This window comes from Belonocnema kinseyi, chromosome 4, assembly GCF_010883055.1.
Source record: "Belonocnema kinseyi isolate 2016_QV_RU_SX_M_011 chromosome 4, B_treatae_v1, whole genome shotgun sequence".
Classification (NCBI taxonomy): Eukaryota; Metazoa; Arthropoda; class Insecta; order Hymenoptera; family Cynipidae; genus Belonocnema; species Belonocnema kinseyi.
This window is the reverse complement of record NC_046660.1, coordinates 121,022,829-121,036,482: the sequence shown is the minus strand read 5'-3', so window position 1 is coordinate 121,036,482 and position 13,654 is coordinate 121,022,829.

Genomic DNA, 13,654 nt, shown 5'->3' with positions numbered 1-13,654 from the left:
TAAAGGAATCAATACGACGATCCAGCAAAAGCCTCGTGGACCCTAAGAACACGGAGCAACCCAAGGACAACCGCCTTCTGCATTTTTCCCGCAAGTGTTCTATATATATTGTAACCCGCGACAACTTGAACGTTCAATTCGCAGTACGTAGCAATTAATTACACCTGTAATTAATTAGAGTTATCCTTAAATTAAGTTAAAAAACTGGAATAAAAAGGGAATTCATGTAAGAAGACGTATAAGATTCGGTTTTTATAAAAAGGCGTTTATTCAATAAAACCCTAATATAATCTTTTACATTTAGCTTTCTATAATCTATCTAAACTCTGGCAAATAATGCGAAGTACGCTCAATAAAATATGCTCTCTAGAGCCAATTTTCTTTATATTCGTCAATCTGAATCTCTCAATTTATAAAATCAAGTGATTATATAATTTCTTTATTGTCACTGTTAAACTGTGAATAGGATCACGCATGGGTGATACTGAAATAGGCAAAACATTTAATTATTAATTAAATAATTCTTTGATAATTTATCTTATCTGAACACACATCTCTTTCTGATTCGAATTTCCAGAAGTCACACTGGATTTTAATTCGCGCAAGAGATTCACTCCCTCGACTAGTTCACAAGGAGAACCCCAGGACTATTCTTCTGTGAATATCTCTTCTAACCTTTTAAGTTTCAGTTTGGTCAGATAATCACATTTCCTAGACTAGGTTTCGAAGAGAACCCCGAAGCTATTCGTCTGTGCGACTTATCCTTTGAAACTTACTTCCTTCCCTACTGTAATATTACTACCTAGTCTAGAATGCAAGGAGAACCTCGGGTCTATACATCTGAAAATATTACAGAGTACTATTTAAAATAAAATTGCTACGATGCAAAAAATGAGAGGCAATGTGTTCTCGAGTATTTGGTTTTTTCACCCTTTTAATATAAAAAGTTAACGTTTAGCAAAAGACACCTCCGAGATGTTATTCAGTTGTTAAATCCATTATAAATCCTTAACAAAGGATTATTGTCATAAATCGTTAGCCTCACGGGCAGGTGCCAATGGCACGGTACGAGGGACACTTCTCTTTAAGTTTGAAAACTCGAATTGAGGCCTGAGAGGTCGAACGCACTTCTGGTCCTCGGATTAGCCGCGCGAAAAAAAGAGGCGAAGGCAAGAGCGACGCAACGCAGTGGTAAGAGAGAGAAATCTCAAAAGTTGGAAACAGGTATTTTCCGTTCTGCGAATTTTCTCTAAAATTTTTATTAAGACTATTTCTTTTCCCGAAATATAAAAAGAATTCAAAATTCAATTCGTCTGCTTCCTGGACTAGCGTTCTTGGAAAACCACGAGGCTATTCGTCTACAGATAATGGTTAAAACTTTGAAAGCTAATGTAAATGTCAGTTTATTTAAATGCGCGATGTTCAAATAAAATTCTCTCGAGATTATTCTCTCTTTTCAAAAATGACACAAGTCACAACACACTAAGGCGAAACGCTGAGATTTTACTGAAAAAGAATAGATTTAAACACTTTTTAGAATATTCGTAGTAAATACCAATATCTAGAAATGAACTAGAAGAGAGATTCCTCTAGTCACTGCTAGTATTGGTTATTAGATCCTCGCGGTTCGCCCGCGAGTTTAACAACCCTACTTTTTGGCTTTTCAGGCCTTTTTATAGGGCGTCTTGTGTCATTCTTGACCTCTACTTGCGTGGGCGGACGAGATAGAGAAAAGACGAACTTGCGCAATGAAAATTCTCGCAGAAACAGCAACACTGCATAGTGTCTTCCAGGACGAATCTCCTGTTGTCTATCTACATGCTATACCCTGTAACTCACAGATTACAACTGCCCCCCATTGAAGTAATGAACATCGATATAATGATAGAATAGAAAAATAAGAAAAATCGAAGTATAAAAATTAAAACAAAATATGTCCAGCTAAATCTACAGTTCTTGGTGATGGGCCACTCTTGCTTGGGGGTCCATAATTTCTAGCTGTCCCAAGTTGTCTCGTCCTCCGAGGGATGTTGCCTCCAGGGTCTCTCCGTGCTGTGATTTATGGCTGTCTTCAGCCTTCTCTCTCGCTGCGCCTCTAGTTTGAGGGGTTTGACTTCCTCACTCAGTTCTGCCGCCAGGAGAATTTCTTCTGGCACAGGCACGACGGCATTTATGATGGGCCTGTTGACACTTTGTTGATTATCTTTTTCGATCTGTTTCCGGGACTTTACAGGTCGAGAGCCCTCATTCAGAATATCTTGCACCAGAGCGTCGTGGCGACTCCTTCGAATCATGAATAGTCCTTTAAGGGGCAATGCTTTTGCCTTTTCAGCATTTGCCGCTTTCCACTCCTTTTCGGCTCGGCTCTCTGTTGGACGATTTTCTTTCGTGCTTGGTGTTGCTTGCCTTTCTGTCTCTTCCGTATTGTCTTTGATTGAGACTAGTTTTAGTGAGTTGATGGTTAATTCCTTGAGGATTTCTGCTTTTATCGCTTCTTCCTTTAGATCCGATTACTTATGGCTGATCGTGTTTTTGCTTGTACTCGCCCTTGGTTCCTCTATTTTCACGATTATCGATACGTTTGATGTTGTATCCTTCATATGAGCTGGTTTCTCATTCAATTTTTTCTTTTCAGGCATTCTTCCTTCTTCCTGCTTTTGTGGAACTGGATTAGGATTGTCCTTGCTCTTGCTTGGTCCTGGTTCTTCCGTTGTTAGTGCCGCTTCTGGGCACAAGAAACTTTCATGCGTCTGATTCTTCTTCACCCCTCGGCGGCATTCGCGGGGTATTTTAGACGTATTTACTTCCGCTACTTCCGTGTTTTTAGGTTTTCGTAATCGAAGGTCACTTACCTTATATTTTTCTTCTGATACCGGCCATGTTGGAAGATTGTTGGTGGCTTCCCTTATCATTACATCTTCCTCTCCAATGTCTAGATTGCATTGGATTCCTTTTTGGAGGGTACGTCTTGTGGATCGTATTGGGTAGATGAGTCTGGCATTTTCGTAGTTTTCACAATGACTGACCTTTCTCAATTGACACTGTTGACCCAGGCTTCTTGGGTCCAGCTTCCCTCATATTTTCTTCATCCGCTCCATGTTTTTCCCTCCAATGGTACTTTCGGAGTTCGTTTGCGTGGTACTGCCCTCTCTCTGTCCCGTTTTCAGTACATTTCCAAAATATAGACGTTTGTGGCAATTTTCTTCTTCACTCTGTACGGTTCTTCGTACAGCGTTAGCAATTTTGTCATTACCCCCGTCGCTATATGGGATACGTTGTAGGCCTTAACTAATACCCACTCGCCTATTGAGAAGGTTACGCCCTTTTTCTTCTGATTAAGCCTGCCTAATTGCTTTTCTCTCTTTCTCTATATTCGTTCTCGTATGACCGCAATTAGGTTCGGCTGATTGGCTGCCTCTTGAAGGGGCTTGGGTGGTAGTTTGTCCGTCCACCATCTTTTCGCTTTTCTTCCCCATAATGCCTCATATGGCGTTACCTCCGTAGTGTCGTGATATGATTCGTTGAGTATTGTTTCCACGTTTTCTACTTCAGCGAACCACGAGTTATGTTTGCCTTGAGGTAGGAGTGTCCGGAAGAGTCTAGCCAACTCGCGATTGACTCTTTCCACCATATTGGCTTGTGGCCGTCGGATTGATATGAGAGACATTTTGATTCCATGTTCATTTAAAGCTTGTCGCCATTGGGGCCGCCCAATCTCTCCCGTGAATTCGTCGATTTTTTTTATTGCAGCTTCACTCGTTGCCTTGCGCACCGGTTAAATTTTTGTAAATTTTGTAAATGTGTCAATCATCACTAAAATGTGCTCACATCCAAACTTTGTTTTGGTCAAGGGTCCAAAAGAATCAATTGATATGAGCTCTAGGGGTTCGTGTGATGGCACGGGCTCTTGTAGTGCTTGTGATGCTTGTGTTTCAACTTTGTTGCGTTGGCACGAGTCGCAAGTAGCGATAGCCTGACGCGTAGCTTTAAACATCTTTGGTGCATAGAACGACTTCCTGAGTATTTTATATGTTTTTTCTGCTCCTGAATGTCCATACGCTGCGTGACATTCCCAGATAAGATCTTGTAGAATTTCTTTTGTGATGAAGATGCGATAAGCGGTTCCATCAAAGGGATAGATTGTGTCATTGATTATTTTGAAATGTGCTCTTCTTTCGGGTTCTGACTCTATCTCCTGTTTGGGTAATTTCAATTTCTTGTCATCTCATTGTTTTGCTGGGATTTCTCGGATTAATTGTCCCATTTCTTGGGTCCAGTTGTAGTTCAATGCATTTATTATTATTCGGGTCTCACCACGATTACTTTTATAGCTGTTTTCTTCCTGTAATCTGCTCAGTATATCGGCCATCACGTTACCTTTTCTCGGTAGATGTTCCATTTTAATGTTGTAATCTTGTATCGCGAGAATCCAACGAGTGAGTCGTGCATTTACAAATTTACAGGTTCTCATGAAAGTTAGTGCGAGGTGATCCATTCGGTTGATTACAGTTGCGCCGTGTAAGTAAGTTCTGAATTTCTGCAGTGACCATGCAATAGCCAGAAGTTCCTTTTCCGTAGTGAAATATGTGATTTCAGGTCCTTTTAAAGTGTGACTCGCTAATGCAATAATTTCCTTTTCTTGCGCATCGTTTAATTGATAAAGTAAGGCGCCGAGCGCGTAGTTACTTGCATCAGTTTCGAGATGATAATTTCTCTTTGGATCTGGAACATATAACATTCTCGATTCTCCAAAGAGTCGTTTAACTTTCTCGAAACTCGCTTGGGCCTCATTGTCCCATTTCCAGGATACTCCTTTCTTTATTAATTTGAGAAGCGGTACTATTTCTCCAGCATGTGATTTGCTGAGATTTAGCATCAGATTATTCTCAGAGAGTCTTGCTAAAATTTCGTCAAGGTGTTCTAAATGTTGCGCATTACTTTCCGACGTGATAAGGGTATCGTCTACAAAATTGATGAAGTTTTCACCGATCCCTTGTAATGCATGGTCCAATCCTCGTACGAGGGTGGCAGTGCTCATTTTCAGGCCGAACAGGACTACTCTGAATTCGTAGCTCCTCCCTCTATATTGGAACGCCGTATATTTTTTTGACGTGGGATGTAGTGGCACCTGCCAGAAACTGCTGGTCATGTCCAGATTTGACATTATATTCACTACTTTGCATTTTTGGAATAATACCTCTGTCGGCTCTGTACACTCCCAGTCCTCAATTAAAATGTCATTCAGCCTACATGCGTCCAGACACAGTCGGATTGTTCCATCTTTTTTTATTACAGGGACGATAGGGTTAATATACGGACTATTTGATCGTTGATTAATCCCCATTTTTAACATTCTCTACACTTCCTCGTCTACCTTTTCACGATGCGCAATTTGTATTGGGTAACTTCGTCCAGCAAAGGGTTGGTCTACTCTCACTTTTAATATATGTTGGTATTGCTTGAGTAACCCAGGTACTCGCCAGAATACACTTTTGTGTCTCCACAGGATTTCGCCAAGCCGTTTTCTCTCTTCATCTGTGAGATTTACATTTTCGCTTATATTTTTTTTGAATCTCGTCCTGTGAGACATTTAAAGGTAAATCTTCTGTTGCTGTTTCTTCTTTTTCCATTGAAATCCCCTCCCATTTAATTGAGCCTACTGCCTCTGATTTTATGTTACAGAGATTGTAACTCTCATTGGGTCTCTCTTTCTCTTCATCCTGTGTGATACGAATCGCTGGTTGGTCCTCTAGATATGGAAACATAAGAGTTTTCGTATCTAGATTGATATTGGCTCGGTGCTCTACCAATACATCGATTCCTATTATACAGGTCCTAGATAGGCGGGGCACAAAGAGAAAATCCATTTGTATTAAGATATTAGGTAGCTGTATGTCCGCGTATATTTGCTTATTGAGGCGTACCGCTTTGACCCCCACTCACCCGGCGACGGCCATACCTGCCAGCGGTAGCTCGGGTAGCGGCTGAATCTCTCTAAGTTGTTGTTTAGAAATTCTTCCGAGATGCATGTAGTCTCCGCCCCCGTGTCAATTAGGGCTCTCGTGACAATGCCCACAATTTGCACATTGGCTATATAGCACTTCGGTCTTGATTTGGGCGTTGCTCCTTGAGTTTCTTCCAAAAGGTCTTCCCGTGTATTAGTTAATACGTTTGCCTGATATATTGTGTGTGGTGCCACGTCAACTCCCGAGTGTTCTTTTTCAATTGACGTCGCTCCTGCTCGTTTCCGCGTTACATATGGCCTCCTCTTGTTGATATGGTAAATCGTCGTTATCGTTTGGCGCTTCAATCTCCATATTCTGCACCTTGAAACGGGAAGTATTAGAATTCTGTCGCCAAGAGTTATTATCTTGTAGGGTACGCTGCCCCCCAGGACCTGAGTTTAGCTTGATTCCATAGTTATTTGATCGATTTCCTTGATTTTGTTGTGCCCAAATTCCGGTGTTCGATGGATTTTGAGTTCGTGGATAACCATTGTTCTGTGGATTATTTCGCCAGTTGCCTTGATTATTATGGTTATGTTCACGCTGAGGAATCGGACGATTTCTTTGTTCAAAGAACCCAGAATTGGAATTTCCAATCTTATCAAATTCCTCGAGAAGTTCGATCAGCTGTTCACACTCGCGGATGCCTCTTCCAATGATTGCATATTTTATTTCATCGCTGAAATGTCTTGCAAGTTTCCTTATTACTTCCCCTTGTTCTGGGTCAGGTAATAGGTCACTCACATGTGCAAACATTTTAGTGGCATATTCTGCTCTCGACTTATCCTTATTTATCTGGAAGTGTCCAAATTCTAATTTTTTTATCTCGTGTTGGGTATGTTCATTCCAATATCTCGCTTGGAACTTTTCCACGAAGGTTTCAATGTTTGTAAAGTCCCCTTTTATAACCAGCCACCAATCACTGGGTGGCCCTGATAGGGATTTTTCTGTCAGGTACTCGGTGTGGCATAGCCTGGGTCGAACCAACTCCCAATATTGTTTTAATTGCTTTATAGCGCATGGGACTTCCTTCTCCGTTGAATTCGGGAAGTACATATTTGATGCGGGGGTTTCGCTAGCACCACGGGGTTGCTTGTCTGCAAGGTGATATTGTCGGTTATTCATTCGGCAACTCTAGCGTAGGCGGTCTGGTATCTGTTGATTTGTGCCTGCATTCGCAGCTCACGATCCTCCATACTTTGCGTTATATTGGTCGTTGCCTCTAGCGAGCGGCCGATACTAGTCTCCAGTGCCTTCATCCGTACCTGGAGAGTTCTCTCTCTCTCTTCCGCCTGTTGTTCATGGTATTTTCTCTTCTCGGCTAGAATACGCTGAGTCCGTTTCTCCAGTTCTTCGTGGCGTTGGCTGATACGGGCCCATATTTGTTCGGAGCTGGATTCACATGCTCCTTCAATGGAACCCGGTATTTCGTCCATACTTTCTATGCTTCCACTTGGATGGGTAGTGTTCACCTCTTCTGAGATTTCACTGTTACTGGGCGATTTTCTCGTCACTTTAGACGAACGTAAACTGTTTTTACTCATTTTGAATTCACAATAGTTTTTCGATTTATTAACATATCGCGAACATGGGCTCATAAAAAAATTGTCTTTTGAAAAACAAGAAAGTTGTTATTTTTCACCTCACTTTTTTTTCACGCATCACTGCACCTTTAGTTTACTTTTCCCACGATCTAGTGATCGTCAATTTTCGAAGAAATTCGAAATCGAGTGTTTCACTCTGTAATATTATCGTTTCTTTCGCGGTTCGGATCGCCGTGTATTATCCACGAAACGCGAATCTTGATTCACTCTCAAAGGTTACACTTTCATTAAAATGCTCAATTATTGTGTACCGGTCCCGAAAGAATATTTTAGTTTCCGTGATCACAAAAATTTGTCTTTTACACTCCCGAATAATTGTATACTGTTCGTACGAGACATTGGTAACTTCACTAGTACGCGAGTCTTTTCTCATGTTCGTCGATAATGTCTTTTATTCATAAGAAAAAATGTCTTTCAATTTATTTTATTCAACACAACTATTCTGACAGGTGTGTGATATCTTACAAACGCATGTTTCTTGCACGTTCAGCGAGGTATCGGTCAAGCCGTTCCATACTCTTTTCTTTCTCTACATCGACTTTCATATTCTCGAGCATTCTATCTAATTCTGCCATTCCTTGTGGCACATTTTTCTGGCTCGTAGGCGGTTGTAGGTAAACACGTTTAAAATCTTTGTCTCCCTTAAAGAAGGATTTTACTAATTTATTTCTATCCATTTTAATTTTTCGCGAAAAATTGGAAGGATTCTTACTTCTTTTTCGACTTACATGCCCCACGTTGGGCGCCAATTGTAACCCGCGACAACTTCAACGTTTAATTCGCAGTACGTAGCAATTAATTACACCTGTAATTAATTAGAGTTATCCTTAAATTAAGTTAAAAAAGTGGAATAAAAAAGGGAATTCATGTAAGAAGACGTAAGATTCCGTTTTTATAAAAAGGCGTTTATTCAATAAAACCCTAATATAAGCTTTTACATTTAGCTTTCTATCATCTATCTAAACTTTGGCAAATAATGCGAAATACGCTCAATAAAATCTTTTGTCTGAAGATGTGTTTCACTTGTCCAAAGCGATGAAAAATATTGCGAACTCTGATTAAAATACTCATAACGACATTGCTATTTTTATTGCGCGTTTTATGAAATATAAAAAAAAACTTGCTTCGGAGATATGGGGAGATTTGATAAGAATAGACAAGTTTTCACACACAAAAATGATTCTGTTCTGGTAACATAAATATTTGGTGTGACGCTATCGTACCATGACAAGCAAATCTTCACTGAAAGGTCTGATCGCAAGGAAAATGTTTAGATGGAATAAACCCTATAAAATTGATTTTTTCGAAAACGAAGATTTAGCACTTTAGAAAGATATCTGATGGGTACTTTAGTGCTGAAAAATGGCAAAAAGTTTTATTTGCGGTCCTTTTCTTGGAAAAACAAGTACTTTATTATATTACTGTTCACTGGAATTTGGGTATAATTATTCTGGATTTACTCCGTTTCATGAATTCATGCCGCGGTGGTTTCGTAATAGAAGCAGTTGCTGGGCCGAAAGAGAGGACGTGTTTACTCGAGCGTGACGAACACCCTAAGAGCCTCACTTTCAGCGCGTTAGTCTTATCAGGTTGCGACATACGTCCAAATCGAATATAAATTGTATATGCGGCCTTGACTGTTTTCCTTTAGACGGTCTGGACTTTATTTAAAGGCCAGTGCAAGTAATGACCGAAGCCGGAATTACATAAAACCAATTTCCAGTATATTAAAAAACCTTTTAGTGAGAGGGACATGATTAGAAAAAACGTAAGAGGTAAGGCAATAAAAAAAAAGAATTACTCTATTAAAAATGAGAACTTGAAAAAATCCTGTTAACGCAACATGTATTTGATTTTTGAATCCTTATTCGGCAGACTGGGACCACCTGCGCCCCCAGGCTATAATTAATTGGTTTCAAGCACCTAAACGTAGAAAAAGCGGGTCTAGTACGACATTTGGCTAAAGTTCGATCTTGCCACCGTAGCTACAGTGCAGCAGCGTTTTGCTCAAACCATCACTTTTCGAATGTCAGTCGTTCGAAATCGAGTGGGACGACCTGCACTCCAGTGTGCCGCGCATGATTCAATTTCGAAATGTTGAGCGATTTTTTTTACGCTGTTTTTCGACTTCAGATTGAATCAGATGGCGTACAATTTGCGGTCTTGCCCTATGCGCGAGGAATTACTCACAGAAGATGAGGAGAGCGATTCGGATGGCAGTAAGCATGATTCTGATGACAAACAAAGAAATTATTCTGAAGAAATTACAGAAGAAGAAGAAGAAAGCGAAAGCGAGGATGTTGATATGGAGGATGCGAGTTTAAATCAACGCCTTCTGGAGTCTCGTGCTCGAGAACAATTTTGACAAACTGTGTCATTCCTGTACTCTCACTGGAAGGACACACAGATGGCCATTCAGAATTTTCTTTGGGATTCTTCATCAAGCTATTGTAAATGCAAGAGATTTACAGCGAGTACTATTTTACATGCTTTTGACCGTTTTCGGCAATATTTCGAACAAAACATTGTAAAATTTTTCCTTGGAGAATACATTTTTTGTAACATTTTGTTAAGAACATGAAGTTCATTTTTTCTCAAAATTCCTACCTTCATTTCTAAAAATAAATACCTTTTTTGAAACAAATTTCCAGGTTATTATTTTTTTCTGAAAGTGATGCCTTAGAAGTTAACTCAGGTGAATTTTGAGCCTTTTTAATAAAAAAAAAAGATATGAATTTTTTTGTGAAATCATCATTTTTCCGTTTGTTTCAATATCAATTTTTTCATCATACTTTAAAAAGATTTGTGCAAAAAGCCCATTCTCGGAAAAAATTTGTTTATCTAGTTCTGTACTGAGATCCTTCAATTCTTCTTCCCTTCGAAAAACGAATTATGTTCGTGATTAAATTCTCCGCTCTGGCCGACAACAACATCATAGTCAAGAAGAAGGAAAAGGAGGAGAGGTATAAGATTATGTGGTTTTTTTCCACTTGCCAGCTTTTTTTCGTACGCATATAAACGTCACTTTAACACTAAATCATGTCAAACTTCTCTCAGATTGTGCGATAATGGCCAAACAAGTAACGTACAACAATTTATTTTCGTTCGATCATTGCTCGGGGATAACACGAATCGTACATGTGCAAAAGCGCGGCGATGCGGCGCCAGCCGGCCACTTGCATGCATTTCATATTTCATGAGGGGGCGATGGTTGAGGCCCTCTTATCCCCACCCCCTTTTGTGCATTTAGAATATTTGGATAAAACGATTTTCCTTATGATTGGTGCTCTTGCAGATGCGAAGCCATTACTACGTTGTTAAAATGTGGAGTTAAAATCAACTCCAAAGCATACCTTATAAAAGTCCCAGCTTTTTGAGCACACGGCAAACGAAGTAGAAGAAGAAAAGTTGGAATGTAACTCTTGGAAAAGCACTCCCTAACTGCACTGTTCGGACAACAGCAGAAGCTGATTTTAAGGAGCAAACGAGACCGAGCGCGTGTTTTTGTCATTTGTGATATTTTGTAAGTATTTGTGAATTTTTTTTTGCAGTTTGGACTAAATTAAATTAATTCAAAACAGCCTAAAGCAGTTCAAAATCCTTTAAATCTACTTAGTTTTTACATTTCTTTGACTGTTTTCGAGATAACTCAAAATTTGTATTTAAAAAATTGTATTTATTGGTTTAGGTGCTTATTTCTTACCGTTCTTAAGAAAATTCAAAATTTTCATTATTTTTTTTTGTATTTAAAAAATCTTTTTATTGGGTTAGATCATGTTTTTCGGAACAAAATCCTTCTTTTAAAACGTTCAAATCATATAAAACCCCTGAAAATATTGTCCGTTTTCGCTTATCGCAGCGTTTTCAAGATAATTCCCAAATTTCATTTTTTTTGGGTTACTTAAAAAATATTTGTATTGGGTTATTTCAAGTTGGTTGATGATAAAAACTATCTTCAAACCCCTTGAAATCTACTTGATTTTCATGGTTCCATGACTCCTTTTAAAAAAATAAAAAATTGGATTTTTTAAATGTTGAAAATTTGTTTTTGTGTTTAGTTTGAGATTTCTGAGGACTATTTTTCTTTATTAAATCCTGAAAATGTTATCAGTTTTCGCGTATCTCTCATTATTTTCAGCATTACTCCAAATATTCATTTTTTTGTATTTAAACAACCTTTTTATTCGTTTAGTTCGCTTTGTTCGAAGACAAACCCCGTCTTCAAATCCTTAAAATTTGAGTTAGTTTCCACGTTGCTCTGACCGTGTTTAAGATAATTAAAAATTTTGATTTTTATAAAGTTGAAATTTTTTTTAATCATTTAGGTTCTATAACAGTTCATCGTAATGAGATTACGCATTAAACTCTAACTGTGCGGCCATACTAACAAAATGGTGGAATTAGGCGTTTGCGTGACTAGAACGAAACGAGGTCCTCAAGTGGCTAGACCAATGTATTAATTAGATCACGATTTGACGCGCCACGTGCCTTCCCTGACCGTAACTCCACCAATAAGGAATGTTCGATGCCATCCTTGTTATTCAATCCACTCATTGGATATACTTTTCCACTATGAGAAAAAATCTTTATAGAATGGAAAAATATAGTTTTTAGTTTTAAATAATGAAGTAGAGTGGAGCCCGTGAAGGAAAAAGAGGTTACCGCGGAATTCCGATAGGAAATAATAGTAGAATAGTCGTTGACAAATATCGTGATTGCTTTAGAGTTTGCAAGGTCACGTGCCTTCCCTGACTGCAACTACACCAATAAGGAATCAGGTCTTCACATTTTTGCGTTACACTTTTCGAGATATTTTCAGATATTTTGACATTCGATATGTATGATCGTTATGGAATAGGATATCGCTGAAAAGAAACGCTGAAGGGAGTATTTACTATCTAGAAATAGACTCCAGTACTCTGAATAGATTTGATAAAAAATATATTAATCATTTCTTTCTGTAAACCTGAATTTCTTAAATTCATTAGTTTAGGCAAATTTAATCAGCCAAAGAAATTAAAAAATTGATAATGAAACATTTTCTGTTCTAAAATAACACAGCCACACAAAAAAAGTGTGCGGATCTGGTAACAAGACATACGTATTCCTATGGAATTTGAGGCGCTGAATTGAAATTCGGTATCAAAAATCACCCATCACGTCATGGTTGAGCCATAACCTCAAAAAATCACGAAAAATCATGCACTCAGGCAAATAAATTTCAGAATAATGCCAGTGATGAAAATTTTCCCTTCAAAAACATGTCGACAACTGTGTAGGATCAACCCTTGCCTGATATCAACTTATTTAACATAACTTTACCCAACAGAACCTGACCTCACCTAACCTGAATTAACAGAAATTTATTTAACTACACGTAAATCTCTGGAAGCATATTTTCCCAGTAGCCAATGTGTGCTACATCGAATGGGTCAACTCGAGCCTAACCTAGAAATAAATCTAACCTAGCATAACCTAACCTAACCCAACTTCAAGAAACACAATTAAACTGATTGTGTTGTCCAGTTGTGTTTGCGGTACCGTTTCATTCAGCTTCGGCTTAACCTACATAGAGGTTTAACCTATCCTAACGTAAAAAAACCTGACCTAACCTAACCGATTACACTGGCAACCCTGTTCTTGTGTACTTTCATGTTTTGACATTAATAGCAGTAACTGTCTGGAGTTTCGTAACCGCTTGTAGCTAGCATTATTCGCCTGTGTCTGTAACCAGGGCAACTCCACGTGGTGACGGTGGGCAACGGATCCACATTGGCTGAGTCCATACTTAAGTATGCAAATTAATAAGAGTTTAATTCAAAAATTTTTTCTCTCTGCTTTTCTTAAACTTAAGGGATATATTTATTCTATATTTCGTGTTTACATTTTGTCTTTCTTTTTATCGTAATTAAATTGATTTATAGACCTACTTCAGTCTATTTTCTGCCTGCTATAACGTGTCCTTTTTTCTTCGAAGGAACTATGCAAAGGATTACGCTTACGTTTAAGACCTACATTCGTTTCCCTTTTCAACATCCAGCAAAA